Here is a 15,694-nt window from a genome sequence, read left to right on the forward strand (position 1 = left end):
GCAGTGGTTAATGCTGTGTCTGTCGTTTACCAAGAGTCCACAGAGGGTCTGGTCATGGCGGGCTCTTAAATATTTGTTGAGTCTAATCTGAAATGAATCAGCATTTCTTAAGTATCTGTTTATCAGTCTGTTATGTATTTAAAGGACATATTATCATTAATGACAAGTATTTCCTGTAGTAGCTCATCTCCTGAGAAATCCTTAGGTGGTCATTAGGGAATATTATTCCACAGTCACAAAATTTTTGTTCAAATTCGGTGAGGTTTTCGAGCCATCAGCCCATTGTTTGTTATGCCAGTAGGCACCAGGAGAGGGCCCTATTCATTCACGCGAGCCAGGGAGGGCCGGAGTCGCTGGGAAGGAGACTGCCCTTCTGTTTGCCTTTTACTGCGGGGCATCCCACCGAGGACTTCAGACCTTTCCCTGCCTGTGACCCTGTTGTTTATTTCTTCCCACCTCCTTGTCATTGAGTGGGCCACAGTCTCACACTGGTCAGTCATGAGAGCATTACTTCTCTTACAAGAGCTGAGGAGAGTCTAGGCTCAAACTCACAGAATCGAATATTGGTCAGATCTGGGAAAGCCCAGAGACCATCCAGGGCGGGTGTCTCGACCTCCACACCACGGATATTTGGTTGTGGGAGCTGTCCTGTGCTTTGTAGAATCTTGGGCAGCATCTCTGGCATCTACCCACTGATGCCAGCAGCACCCTCCCCAGCTGTGACAACCAGCAAGATCTCCAGAGTCTGCCTGCAGATATTCCTTTGGAGGACAAAAGCTCCCCCTGCTGAGAACCACTGATCTAGTGCAATCCCCCATTTGCAGATAGGAAACTGAGGCCCCAAGAGGAGACAACCTTTCCGGGGTTACAGCTAGTACAGGAGTCGGGGCAAGAACCCGGGATCCTTACGGTTAGCATACTTAGGAGCACAGAGCTGCCCTGCTGAGCTCTGCAGACGGCTGTGTTGGGTTTTGTTTTTTATTTTTGTTTCAGTTCCAGCTCCACATCTGGCCCCTTTATCTCCAGCTTTCACTTTATAGTCCCTCTTCTTTAATTTTGGTTTTCTTATTGCATAACCGAGAGAAATTCATTGCTAGAAAACCCAGAGAAGCAGAAAGAAGAAAACAAAAACCACATTGCCACAGTACGATAACTGTTGTTCACATTCCAAAGGATGTCCTTCTAGATGTTTTTATGTTCCGGCATATTAATATTAATTTTTCTCATATATATGTTTTCACTTTGTTTGGTTATAAAAGTAATATTTACCAAGCTAAGAAGAGTGGTTACCTCTATGGGTTGTGACGGGGGTGGGGGCAGGGGATATAAGGGCCTTTTGCTTTTTACTTTGCCCTCTAAATTATTGATTGAATTTATTGCAGTAAATGTGTGTCGCTTTTGTCTGTTAAGAGGAAGTACTCATACACTTAACACATGTACACAATCCTGATGCATGGAAAGTAAAAAAGTAAAAGCCCAACCGCCATCGCCATCTCAGACCCTCACTCTGTATTCCCACCTGTATGTGACCCGGGATAATTCAGCCCATCACCCTGAGAAAAGAGTTCCCCACCTACCCAGGCAATGCATTCTGTCTGTATGCCAGGCACTGTCAAGGAGTGCCCCTTGGTGTTTGTGTATGAGTGTTTGCTCCAGCCCAGACCCAGAGCCCAATGGTGCCTTTGATTGAAAATGAGCCAGGCTTTGTGGAAAGGAAGCAGCCTGACTCAGTAATACCTTTCCTTTCCATGACTTCATAGTTTTTACATATATAAAAACGTGTCCTCACCTGGAAAACAAACCTGCTAGGTTCCTCAGCCTATCAGGTAGCTGGCAAAAGTCTGACTGGTAGGAGTCATTGTTTCTGCAGACACGGCCAAGAGCCTCCAGTGGGCCAGGCCGTGTGTGAGACTCCAGGGCACAGAGATCGCGGGACACAGTCCTGTCCCTGAAGGTAGTGTTCACCGTCTACACCCTCAGTCTTCAGTATGAAAGGCCAGCACTCCATGGGGTGGGCAGGGTGATCTCGGAGCCTCGAAGTCCTTACTAATAAAAGAAGAAAGAAAGTAAACCCTCCTGTTTATTAACACACTGTTCGACAATGACAGCTCTCTAGAGTTGATAAAATAAATATGTGGCAGTTGAGGTGTTTGCTTAAAATTTTATGATGAAAGAATGTAGTCAAAAAAGTCTGGAAACCACCAGCCCAGATTTACCACAACAGTGAAAAGTGGCATCAAGCAAGAGCTAATCTTTAGAAACAGAGAGGAAGAGGAGATAGAAAGGTTTCTCAGGGGAGGGGCATGTGTGTGGCCTCAGCATCTAACACAGGGCTCATTAACTGTGGCCTAAACAATGAGGGGAGAGACATTTCAGCTCATAGATGATGAATAGGAGCGTGCCTGTTTATCCTCTAAAATCTGGAACATACCACCATTTAGTTTGAGACCAAGGTGGTCAGTCACCTCTACCCAGAGCCACCTCAGTCTTTGAAACATGCCACGCTTATTTCATTGGCCTTGCTAGTAATCACCAAGAAATCAGAGCCTTGGTTATTCAGTTCTGTATTGATGACTTTCCTATGAGGATAGAATGCATAGAAGCTGAGGGTTTGGGGGTCGTAAAGCAGTTTGTTCTCCTCAGTGTTATACGGTGGGCATCTTCAAACACCCAGGACGTATTGTAGTGGTCTCAACTGTAGTTGCTCATTAAAATTGCTCAAAAAGCTCCTAAAATACCATACGCTGATGGCTGAGCCCCATCTCTCTCCAAGGAAAACAAAAGCTTTGCAAGAGGGGCCCAGGTATTTTAAAAGCTCCACACTTGATTCTAATGTGCAGAGGAACGGAGAACTCTGATCTAGAAGGAGTCTTCTTCAAATAGTGTTTCCAGAGTTAGTCACTGAGGTGTGGTTGTCACAATTCTAGCTGTATCTGTAGAGCACTGGGCCTATTACTTATATAACATTTTTATTTAAATTAACTTCCTTTTTAACTTAAAACTTATTTAAAGGAAATGTTATATCTCTTCCATGAAAAAAAAAAGTCATTACTCTTGCCACCATTAGAAAGCAACCAGAATAATAAGTTTAATCAAAATAAGGTAAGGTCGTATGATTCCAGCTGATACCTGCTCCCTCTCTATTAAAAATGAAGATTAGCAAATGTTAAATGTGCTCGTTCCAAAATAGAAACTTTCTCATTAAAGTTGTCAGAAAGAGTAATAGGAAATAGTAAAGGAAGTATCTTGCTCACTGTGTGACTCACAATTATGAAATGCCATTTTCCTGTACCCCCAATTTGTACCCTTTGGGGGGGAAGGGGAAAGCTACTTTCTAGGCAGTTTCTTGGCTGTACACCTTTCCTAGCTGACCAGACGTGATTCTGATCCAGAATAATAATTCTTTTTCCGCCTTGATAATTCAGGGGGTGGGAGAAAGGGTGAAGGTGAGCCATAGTGAGATATATATATCTATCTATATATGTAGATAGATAGATAGATAGATAGATAGATAGATAGATAGATAGATAGATAGATAGATAGATAGATATAGATAGATATAGATAGATAGATATAGATATATATACCTATATATATCTATATATATATGGCATTATTCGAGTGAGGCACAGATTGGTGGAGAAAGAACACACACACACCCAGAATCGAGTAAGACAAATTACTGATTTATTTAACCAGGGCTACAGAGAGCTCCTGGAAGTGAGGGGCCCACAGAGCAGGAGAGCAGATGGAGCATATTTCAGATGAACTTCCCACTGTACCTGGAGCCCCAGCTGAGGGGCTAGCTAGAACCTGCAGCTCGTACTTTCTGTACAAGGGAAAATTGTGGTGGATGTCTTGCCTGTCCCCAGGCCCTGTATCCTTGGGGCTTCACATCAGTATACAGGAAACACATACACTAAGCATCTATGTGCTTCCATATAAGGGAATGTTTAGAACAGTCTGCTGGGCTGTCTGGTTAGGCCCCATCCCCCCATGCCGTTTCCACCAGAAAACCAGAGTGGGGATTCCTATGGGGTGCTTGACCTCCCGTTTTTCAGCTCCTTTCTCCACACCCACTTGACAAAGACAAAAGCATATGACATTAATAATTAGTGTTGTTTATTTTCTTGTTGCCTAAACACTCAGAGCAAAATGTTACTTAAGAAAATATTGTTCTGAGATTGGCTTGATGATTTCCTTTAGGAAATCCTTTAGGTAGAGTCTTTTGTTTTTCTACATGAATCTGACACGTAGGATCACATCGACCCTGTTTTTTAAAATATGTATTAATATCTTGAATCTTTCTGGTATCCTTTAGCCAAGAGAAATCAGCTCCCGGTGAGCCTAACAGACTAAATGAGTTGGGAATACTTGACGTTTGTAGTATTTGCTTGGAGATCTCTCCTGGTCCATCAGTTTTAAATTAAGTATAAAACCAAAGGAACATTTTAAGACTGCAAGCCATGCCAAAATAAAAGTCATCCCTTGAAGAATTTTGATGTGGGTTACAGTAAAATATTTTTGCATCCTGACTAAAAAGCTCTTCACTTTTACCTGCTCTGTTGACAACCGGCAATTTGACATTAGGTCTTACTTCTTATTAATCATCTAATGATTACTTCTGTCATTATCATAATACATTAGTAGCTGTCCTAAGGAATAGGAATAATAAGCATTAGTGTGACACTTGGTACATCCAAAAGTTACTGAATAGCAATTGTCACACATTAGCTCCCCCCAGAGAAGACCCTTTGCAGAAGCAGGAGCACAGCAGTTCCCAAACCAGAGACTCGGGAATCATTCAAATCTTTTTTTTTGTAGAACAATTGCTTCCTCTTCACTCTTTAGAAAACTCATCATGGTTGGATCCCGGTTCAAAAAGGAGCTGTAAAAGAAACATGTTAGGAACGGAGGAAATGTTAGTACTGACTGCATATTATGTGATAATTAAGAATGTTTTTACTGTGGGTGGTCATAATTCTGAGGTTACATAGGAGGACGTGCTTGTTTTCAGGAATTGCCGAAGTGTTTAAGGCTGAATAATGCAACCACTTCAACTTACTTTCAAGTGATTTCAGTAAAACATACCGAGTCGAAGCAGTTACGGCAGAATGTTTGCTGGGACTCTACATTAAGGGTATAAGGATATTCAGTGGTCTTTCAAACTGTTTATATGTTTAGCAGTTTTCATATCACAAACCTGAGGGTGGGGAAAAAGAAACCACATCATGGAATCTGAAAAGTTCAGAAGAAAAAGGGCCACCGTGCAGACAAGGTCACAAGAAGGAAGAAATGTTATGAGCATTTGCTTTTTTCTGGCTAGTTGGTGAGATTTATTCTTGGTTACACATGCCCTAAGTACTTCTGACCTCATTTGGGAAATTTATAGAGGCCTCTGCTAGTGCCGAACTCAGTCACGACTGTCATGCTGCCCAACTATTTGATGGACTCGCAGGAAATAACAGCTCAGGATCATGGAAAGGCACGTGAAGCTGGCCAGTCCAAGTGAGAAAGGGGCCACGTGGGATGTGGGAGTGGCTGCAACAGCTCCCCCAGCACATCACACTGTCAGCTTCCCTTTACTGAGGCTTCTGTGACTCTCAGAGAGAAAAATGACAGTAACGCCTTCTCCCTGTGCCCACTTTAAGAGGAATGTTTCAAACCCAGCTTCTTCGAGGGTCCCTGCCTTTCCATTTTTGCTAAGGGTAGAATTTACTAGGAGGTAAAGCATTAGGGGGGGAAATGACAGAGCTGATTTTCCATGCAGCAGCAAAAGGATCTTTATACAGTTATAAATCACATCATGTTACTCTCCTGCTTAGAAACTGACAGGTAGTTTCTCATTGTACTTCTGACTCCCACCTTTGACACGTGAGGCCCGAGGCCCAGAGAATCCAGCCGTGCCTACCCTTCCATGACTGACGGATACCTTGGGTGATACTATTTTGTCATCTCTGCTGGAGCTCAATCCCCCTCCCCAAAAATAAACACAAACCCTGAAAAGATGGCATCCTTATCTCCAGTGAAAACAGAATGCGCTGAGACCCCTGGACACTCCCCACGAGTCCTGACATTCTAGCACTGGACCTTGTCCTGCTTTGGTCTTCGGGAGGCAGCTGAAATGCCCACTGCCTCTGAGTCGGATGCACAGTCCTACACAGCCAGGCAGTAGAGGGAGACACAGGACAGTAACCAGGTGTTATTAACCAATCATCGGTTTCAGCTTCAAGGCAGCATGATGGAAGGAAGAGTGTGGGCCTTTGTTTCAAGGAAAACTCAGACTGGATTCCATTTTCTTTCCAGTCCATGAATTTGCTGATGCCACATTGCAGTGATTTTCAATGAACACAGTTCTCTGGGGCTTTGCTACATTGCAGGCCCAGCCTCTCCCTCCCAGCACCCAACATTTGGATGTGCAGGCCAGTGGTTCTGCAGGAGCTGTGTTCTGGGGGACAGGGTCCACTGGGCCTCATGACAGGGAAGGGAAACTCAGCAGGTGAGGACCTTTACCACCCAACAGGTTCTAACTGGCCCCTTAGAGGTTTAAAATCGGCATTCCCAGATTGACACTTGCTACAGGCACAGGGGACTCATGCCTTTGTCCCTCTCAAGAAAGACCTATGTCCCACCCAGTACTGTAAAACTTGGCAGTGTTGCAGAATGAAAGAGGAGGAGAAGGTCGAGGTTAGGAAAGACGATTGTCCTTTGGCCCAATGACCACTTACAGATCAGGCCAGGTCTAGGTAGCAAGAGAATCCCGTAGGTCTCAGCTCCAGCTTATCACCTGTTTCTTCATTTAATAAGAAGTATGACTGTATTTACTTAGGTTCTGCCTCCATCCAAAAGAATACACAGAACTTTACAATTAAAGAAATGGTGTCGCTAAGTCTAGAGACCATTACACAGAATAAGACCAAAAAAAGGTATCAAGAGGCAAAGGAGATGGGCAGGGTGAGTTACATCAGAGCTGTCTCAACCAGAATTCAAGTTGATTCCCAGGTGCTCTACTGGAATAGGCATATTGCTGAATTCAGAAATCCTATGAGACTCTGGGAACGTGATAAAAATCCTCTGAGCCTTTGTTTCCACACCCCAAAAATGCTGGGGCTAAGTAGCTTCTTCATAGAGTCTTTGTATTAAATGGGGTGATGAATGTGAAGTCACCAGAGATTAATACACTGGCCCTCAGTTACCAGGCATCCCCTTCCAGCCTCTTTCCACCACAAGTCACCTGAGACCCCAGAACCTGGCTCCTGACTGCCTGCAGCTCTGCCACAAGCAGCAGCAAATGATTTCCTGCTCTCTACGCCAGCGATCTTACTTTGATCTTATCTCTCCTCTGTCTGCTTTGCACCTTTCCTGCCAGTTCAGAACCCTCTCATACTATCTCAAAGCCATCATAACCTCATTCCCCCGAGTCTGTGCTCAGCACACCCTTCACCAAATGCTTGTTCTCTGCAAGGGATTTGCTCTCATGTCTCCGAACTCCAGATTGTCAATGCCCTGGGAGTTGCTGGCAACTTCTGTCGCACCTAAAACCCATTCTGTTTTATTTCCCAGGCACAGGTGTCCTTGGCTTCTTTTCCCCCACTAGATTGTAAATTTTATTAAAATCTAGTTTTTCCAGTCTTACCTGTCACCCATCATGTGTCTTGCAGCGTCCAGGCTCTTCTCATGCCCGTGGAGCACACCTACTCTTGCACTTGTGTATTTGCTGCCCCTGGTCAGTTTCCATCCTCATGCTGATGATTGCCAAGTTCAGATTCCACCCATCCACCAACTCTGCGGGGTCCTAGACCTTATAGCTAATTGCCTTTTAGACATCTTCTCTTAGAAGTCCAGACATCAGAAATTCACATTACCCAGATTTGATCTCAGCTTCTTCCTGCCTGCAAACCTGCTGTCTTCCAACCCAGTGAATGGCATGCCATGGGAGTCGTTTGCCTCTCTGCTCTCACAATTCATCTGCTGAATCTCGGACATCTGCTCCCTCTTCTCCATGTCCTTTGCTACTATTCCAGGCCCTACTGTCTCTTTCTTGGACTATTCCAACACCCCTTTTGCCTTCCTCCAATCCTTTCTTTCTCACTTGCCGCCAGAAGGTGAAACTGCAGATCTGAACATGCCATTTCCCTGATGAAAACCGTCAAGATAGCATCCAAACGCTGAAGTGAGGCTCACAAGACCCTTCCTGATCGGCTTCCTGCTCACCCCGCCTTCCTTGTCTCATACCACCTTCCCCCAGTATTGAAAGCTGCTGTCAGCCCCTCACCCATTAGGGTCCCTCTTTCTCTTGGGCTTTTGCAGGGGCTGTTCCCCCTCACCTGTCCAACACTTACCCTGGTTCAGGTCTCAGCTTAGCATTTCCTTCTACAGAAAGCCTGCCCTGTCATCCTCCTGGAAATCGGGATTGGTGGCCCTTCTTACGTATTCACACGGCCCCTATGCACACTCCAATTTTAGTGCTTACTAGAATTGCCCATTTACTTGTTTTCCTCATCATCTTGGTAAGGAGCATGCATCAGATCTGCCTGACTTACTATTGTATCTTCAGCACTTTGTGGGGAGACCTGTGTGTAATAGAGGCCTGCTATTTGTTGAATGAGTGGATAGATGGATGGATGACTTAATTTCTGCTCAGACTATATCCTAGTCAGAATTTGGCATTTCTTTATTTGATCTCTAGATAGTATTATACCCATGTTCTCTATATTCCTCTTGTTGGCCTCTCATATCAGATAAAATGCAGGTTCCGAGTATGGCTGGTCCCTCCAAGAAGTCTCTCGCTCAGTCGGTGTTTGCATGGGATACACAATACTGCTCTGATTTTTCCAACAGAAGCACAGGCTTCAGGACCCTGGGCTGGGACTGTATTAGACAGCTCAACCTGCAGACATCTTGGTGGAGGAACTGAGTGAATAAGGGCTCTGGTCAGTTTTTTAAAAAAACCACTGTATGCCGGAGGGGCTTGGAAGACGTCTAGAGAGTGAAATTTGAATGAGTCTTTGAGGGATGGATAAGACTAAGTGTAAAATTTTGGTTTTGGAGGAATTTATAAGTATAAAATGACCACAAGTGGCCCAGTTATTTACCTTGGAATCACACCAGCAGATCTTCAAAAATGTGTTGCCTGCAAAGAAATTATTTACACAAATTCAGGCTAGAGGTTACCTCTGGGAGTTGGGGAACAGAGGTATCACTAATTTCCTGTTTCTTTGGCCAGAAGACGGCTCAGGACTCTTCATTCTTTCACGTATTCAAACTGTATATATATGTCACAATTTTTTAAGCTTAAAGAATGTTAGTAGCTATGACCAAAAACCCAGTAAATAAAGCAACAAAGGATGTGATCCTATCAGATATGAATGAGGCTAAAAAGTCTCTCAGGTGGTGAGATTTTAAGTAATTTTCTCCTGTTCCCATTCGTGATAATTTTACATTTTCTTCATGACATGTATGTACAATGAGAGGGAAATGGTTCAAGTGTCCTCAGGCTTTGGCTGCAGGGACTGCTGCGGAAAAGCAGTAGGTGCTGGAGTGAGGTGGCCCTGGGCCTTGGTGTCAGCCCCACTGCCTGTGTCGCTGTGTGGACCTGGTTCTGGAACTTCCCCTCCCTGAGAACCTCCATGTCCTTGCCCATAGGTTAGGAATCGTAAGAGCCACCTGACAGGAGGTTCTCAGGCATAAAGTAGACAGTGGGTACAAAGCACCTAGCAAAGGAAACACTTAGGAAATACGCATTGCCTCCCCTTCCCTGAAGAACAAGGTGATTAGGTTGCTACAGTTCTCAGTTCTAACGAAGGACCCTGAGAGACCATGTAATCTGACCTCTTCATTGTGTTCCATTTAAATTGTTCTTAATTGCCCATGGTGACAAATCAAATAATATAGATGAGCTTATGATAAACAAAAAAATCATTTTTGGCTCCAGTGCACCTCTTCCCACCTGTATCCTAGTTCCCAAGACAATCTAATCATTTCCATTTCACGTTCTCCTAGTACCTGCATAATGCTTAGTAATACCAGGCGGACCCCTATTTCTTAATTAGCAATGTTAGACAGTACTTTATCGACGCCCTAGTTGGAAAGATGAGATTTTAGGTCATTTCGTAAGAACTACCTTACATCTCTCCTCACTCTTTCTCTCAGTATTTGATTGTATTACTTATTGCTTATTCTGTTGTTTTCCTTTGTAATCAGAGATCATACACTTACACTTCTATTGCTTCTTTTGGTAACTTTATTTAGTATCCTGATTCCTTTCCAGAAGGATTCCTTTCCAGAAGGAAATTAACACTCCTGACACTTTCACTCCTACCTCTTGTTAGCTACACTTTTACTTTATATCATCACAGCTGTATTTTTTGTAGCACTTGTATTTTGTCCTGTACCTGTGATTTATCAAATGTAGCCTAAACAAAAAGAAAGCAAGACAAAAACATACATTATTTACATTATTAAACCTATACAAATATCGTTCCTTGCTGGGCCAAGTGACACACTAGGATTTCATTTCCTTCACTCTGATTCCAGCATCAAGACCCCAAAAGCTCCTCATTTTGAAGTTAAGAATTAATTACTTCCAGAGGTTTTTGGGGTTTTTTAAATTAATTTTTAAAGTAATACATGCTCAGTGTAGAAAGTATAGTAAATACATACAAGTCGGAGAAAAACAGGGAGGAAGGGAAAGAGCGACAGAAACACATGAAAATCCCACAACATAGAGCCTTTCTTAATGTTTCATATAGTTCATCCGTAGTAATCAGTAACACCAAAGAAGAAACACGTCCCTTAGTGATAAGGGGAAACATGTAGGCCTCTGTAAGAAAACCCAAAATTGGAGATTCTGTTCTAAGTCTCAGTTCCTTTACATATCACAGACATTCAACTTTTATTAATACTCCACATACTTATGAGCATTTACTATCTATTAGGGACTGTGCTCGCTATTGGGAATAAAATATGGTCAAAAATGGACATTGTGCCTACCTTCATGAAGGTTCCATTCCAGTAGGGGAGGTAGACGTCAAATAGTGACATTTGGCATGAATCATACAGATGGAGTTCACATGCTGAAAAGGAAAAGAAGTGGGTTCTTTGAGGACACAAAACAAAGGAACCTGCATGGTCAGGGAGGTATTGAGGGGGTCCTGGAAGTCTTCCACGTAGGAATGATGTTTGAATTGAGATTTGAAAGAAGAGTGGGAATTTACTAAGCAAAGGGGTTTAGGGGAAAGAGATAGGTTAGGGAGCCCTCCAGAAAGAGCAGGAAAGTCTGTGATGGGTGCACAGATGGTACATTCAAGTAACAAAAAGCTGCCCTGGCTGGAGAAGAAAGAGCCAGGAGGGCAAGGGGAGAAGAAACCCACTCTCTGCATGTCATAGGTCAGTGGCTGGATGAGTCGCTGGCAGACAAAAAGAAAGCAAGTGTGGATCCTTTAGGATAGGGATTAAACAAGAGGGAGGTGGGCCCACCATGGAAGCGCCCACAATAGAAGCTTGTTTAGATCCCTGACACAGGCCTTGGTGTGCTTCAAACTGAACTAGACATGTTTATCAGTCGCAATGGCCTCAGCTAATAAATGCCTTCCACCAAAGGTGTTGCTTTGTATGTAGTCACCTCATTACGCAAATCCTCTAGGGAGCTCCCAGGCAAATGCTTTCCCACCTCTATTAGGAAACCACATCCTTCTCTCTTTCTTCACCTTCATTAACAAATGGCATCATTGCAAGGTAGAGAACACACAGGAAACGTGCCAGAAGGAAGCATCCCCAAAGAACCAATGAGACCCTCCCATTTGCAAACTTGGGGCAAAGGGCGGAGTGCTGAGGGGGGTACATGGAACACTGCTGTCTCCCCCCAGGAAATCTGAAGTGGAAGCTCATCAGGTAAAATGAATAAAGCAGCAGCGTTGCCCTTGTTGTAGAGGACTCACAACCTTCTTCCCCTTTCTCCATCCCTTAGGTGGCTCCCCACGTCAATTTTACTCACGTTAACAAAGTAGGAAGCTGATAGTTCATGCAATGGGCAGCTTCTCTAGTAACAGGCATGTCCAGGAGCAACTGAAATTTTTCAAAGAAAACAAGAAAGATAAGAAAACCTGGCAGTGGGTCTATGTGTACCAGTTCTCTGCTTAAAATACTTCAGTCGTTCCTCATTGCACTTCATATAAAATCCAGACTTCATACCATGCCTACAAGGCCCCACATTATCTGGTCCCTCCCTACCATTAGGGTGATTCCTTGTATCATTGTACTCCAATTTACTCTCTGCCCCAGGGCTTTTGCACTGGAATGCTCTTACCTCATACCTTCCTCACTTCATTCTAGTCTCCATTCAAATATAGAGAAAAAAGATTTTTTTCTAACCACCCTCTCTCAAGCAGTCCCTTCCCCATTCCCAGTCACTTTCTAGCTTATTACCTTATGGTGTTTTATCACTCTTTGAAATTTTCTTATTTACTGGTTTTTATCTGTCTCTGTGAACTCGAATATAAATTCCATGAGTGCAGAGATCCAGTCCAACTTGTTCCACATCATATCTAGAAAGCCTACAACAGTGCCTGGTGCTCAATACATGTTTGTTGGACGAATGGATGTAGTAGTATTCTCGTACTTGGAGGATAGTCATGTGGATAAATCCATTCATTTATCCATCTAAGAAATATATGATATAAGCAATATTCATTCGTTTAGTAAATAACTATTGAGAAACTGTAATATCCTAGGCTCTGGGAATAAGGCAAAAATAGAGACAGCATCCCTTTCCTTAAGGAGATCATAGCATTGTGGTCAATGTGGAGAGAATCAAGAGACATGAGGACCAATTGGGGAAGGGAAGGGAAGAAAAGAGAGAGAGAATGAGCCCCAGGTTTTAGGATTGGGCACGTGAGGAGATGATGGTGCCATTCTCAGAGCAAAGGAACCCCAGGTGACTAGGGGAGAAGAAAGTCAGCTTTAGAAATGTTGAGCTGTGACATATCCAAGTGGAGATAGCCAGCAAGGAGTTAGACGTCCGTGTCTGGAGCTGGACAGAGAAATCTGGCTGGGAATGCAGAGTTGGTGAATCAAAGGCAGTGCTTGTAGTCCTAGGATTAGGTGAGACAAACCAGCGAGGATTAGTCCTAGGATTAGGAGACAAACCAGCGAGACTAAAGGAAGGAGGGAAAAGAAACAAAGTGGGATATTGGACAAAACCAACATTTAAGGAATGGTTAGAACTCAAACCTGCAAAAGAGTCCAAAAAAGGAGAAATCAAAGTGATGGAAAACAGCAGAACTCATTGTCATAGTAGCTGAGGGAGGACAGCGCCTAATACCTTAGACATTCCGTGAGATGAGGACTGAAAGGTATACATTGAACTTGGTGACAGAGCAGTCCTTGGTAATCAGAGCCTTTGCCATGGTGCAATATAGCTGCACATATTTCTGTTTGCCGGGGGGTGTCCGCAGAGTAAAGACTGGGAAATGGAGAGAGGTGGAGAAAACTCTTATAAGAGACTCGGTCCTGAAAGGAGGAGAGGGATAGAAGGGTGGCTGAAGATACTGGCTAGAAAAACACATTCAATGATACTGTAAAGAGCAGAGCAAGGATCTTGATTGGAAACTTGGAGGATTGGAGGGCAGCTGTGGCTTAATACAAAAATCACAATTTCTCACCATTAGAGTTGCTCAAAAATGGAACAGAAGTACTGCCTCTAGAAGTACTGAGCTCTCAGTTACTGGAGGCATCCAAGAATAGCCTGAATGTTATATTTAAAAAAAGAAAAAGGTGTTCAATCAGTAATCTAGGCTTCTACCACAAGAAACTAGAAAAAGAAAAGCAAATTAAACCAAAAGCAATCAGAGGGAAGGACATAATAAAGATAAAAACAGAAATAGGTAACATTGAAAACGGAAAAACTATAGAGAAAGATGAGTGAAACTAAAAACCATTTATTTGCGGGGGGAAATCAATAAAATTCATAAACCTCTAGCCAGACTGACCAAGAGAAAACATAAATGACTGATATCATTTATGAATGAAACAAGGACATCTCTATCGATCCCACAGACATCAAAAGGATAATAAAGGTATACTATTATACAAACAACTCTATGTCCATAAATTAAACTTAGAAAAAACCCCGGAACTCACTCAAGAAAAAAATTGATAACCTGTATAGGCCTATATCTACTAAAGAAATTTTATACCTAGTTAAAAAAAAATAAGAAAACCTTCCAACAAAGAAAATTCCAGATGCAGATGGTTTCACTTGTGAACTCAAACATGTAGGGAAGAAGTAATACCAATTCTACACCATCTCTTCCAGAAAATAGAAAAGACGGGACCTCTTCCCAACTTACCTTATGAGGTCGACATCATTCTAATACTAAAACCAAAGACATTTGAAAAGAAAAATGCACATCCATGTCCCTAATAAATACAGACTAAAACCCTCGACAAAATATTAGCAAATAAAGTCCAGCATTAGTTAAAAGGATAATGCTTCGCAGTAAAGTGAAGTTTATCCCGAGAAGGCAAGGCTGGGTTCACCATTCTAAAATCAATCAATATGACTCACCACGTTAAATTAAAGAATAATCTGAATGTCAATAAACTAAGTTTTCGGATTGTATGACGAATCAAAGGATCTAAGCTTAGACACAGCAATGAAGACCAGGTTGTGTGATCCATGGGTTAGGGGACAAATAGCTGAATTAGGAAAGGGGGGGAATTAATGTTCCCTCTGGCTAAGAAACAGAGTTGCGTTCAGATCAGGCAGGTCCCCAGACGAGTTCACTTGTCTTCCCTCGAGGATAAATCCGGAGGAACAAAGGAGTTTGGGGCTTCCCTTCCTGAGCAGGTAGCCTACTAGATTTCCAGGATGGCCGTGCCCCACCCATGCCTGAGTAAAGAAAGCCAAGGACACTCACAACTCTGCTTTTCTCAGATGCTTCGGATCCAAGAGTGTCAGAGTTGAATGAAGTCTGGCTCTTACCTAATACAAATCCCCACCATTTAAAGAGAAACCGAAACCAGTGGAGGGTGGCTTTTCTAAGTGCCCCTCTTCAACCCTCTGTTCTGAAATCCAGTCATCACGAGCTGGTCCTGGGACGGCAGGCTCATTAGACCCTATCTTTTGGGCCTGTCCCCCCCAAAAAACGTTTCCCTCCAATCTCTGTAGTATATGTTTGCTTGTAAACTTTTATGTATAACAAGTCACCTTCAAAACCTATCTGTCCTGGGTCCTAGTCTCTCTTCTCTCACTAGTCGGTACCTGGTGTGGAGAAAACAAACCAGACACAGGCCTTTGCACAGAATCTTCCCGGATTAGTGGTTTGGAGGATCAGCCCAGCCCAGGCTTTGAACCCACAGGCCTCACAACCCACCAGACAAACATAGCCTGGAGCCCATCATCTCTGCTTCATTTCGTTGTCATTCGAATTCTTCAACAAATTCCTTCTAAGATTACAATGACAGTGTATTGCACACTCCTTATGTGCCAGGGACTTCCCTATGAGGTTATACATTCTCTCACTTAATCCTCACAGCAGCGCATTTAAAATAGGTACTGTTCTCATCAATTTGCTGATCAATAATTAGGCTCAGAGAGATTAAGCAACTTGCCTAAGATGCCACAGCTTGTAAGTAGACAAGTCAGGGTTTGAACCCAGGTCTGGCTGACTCCAGTGCTCAACTTTTTAGGAAT

At 43.2% G+C, this 15,694-nt stretch overlaps 1 protein-coding gene across 7 annotated transcripts in view; it reads left to right on the forward strand.

Moving 5' to 3' along the window:
- Nucleotides 1-15,694, forward strand: part of CYFIP2 (cytoplasmic FMR1 interacting protein 2) — a 114,016-nt gene that overhangs the window by 86,476 nt on the left and 11,846 nt on the right. The window lies entirely within an intron of this gene.

This window comes from Rhinolophus hipposideros (assembly GCF_964194185.1).
Source record: "Rhinolophus hipposideros genome assembly, chromosome: 23".
NCBI classification, from domain to species: domain Eukaryota; kingdom Metazoa; phylum Chordata; class Mammalia; order Chiroptera; family Rhinolophidae; genus Rhinolophus; species Rhinolophus hipposideros.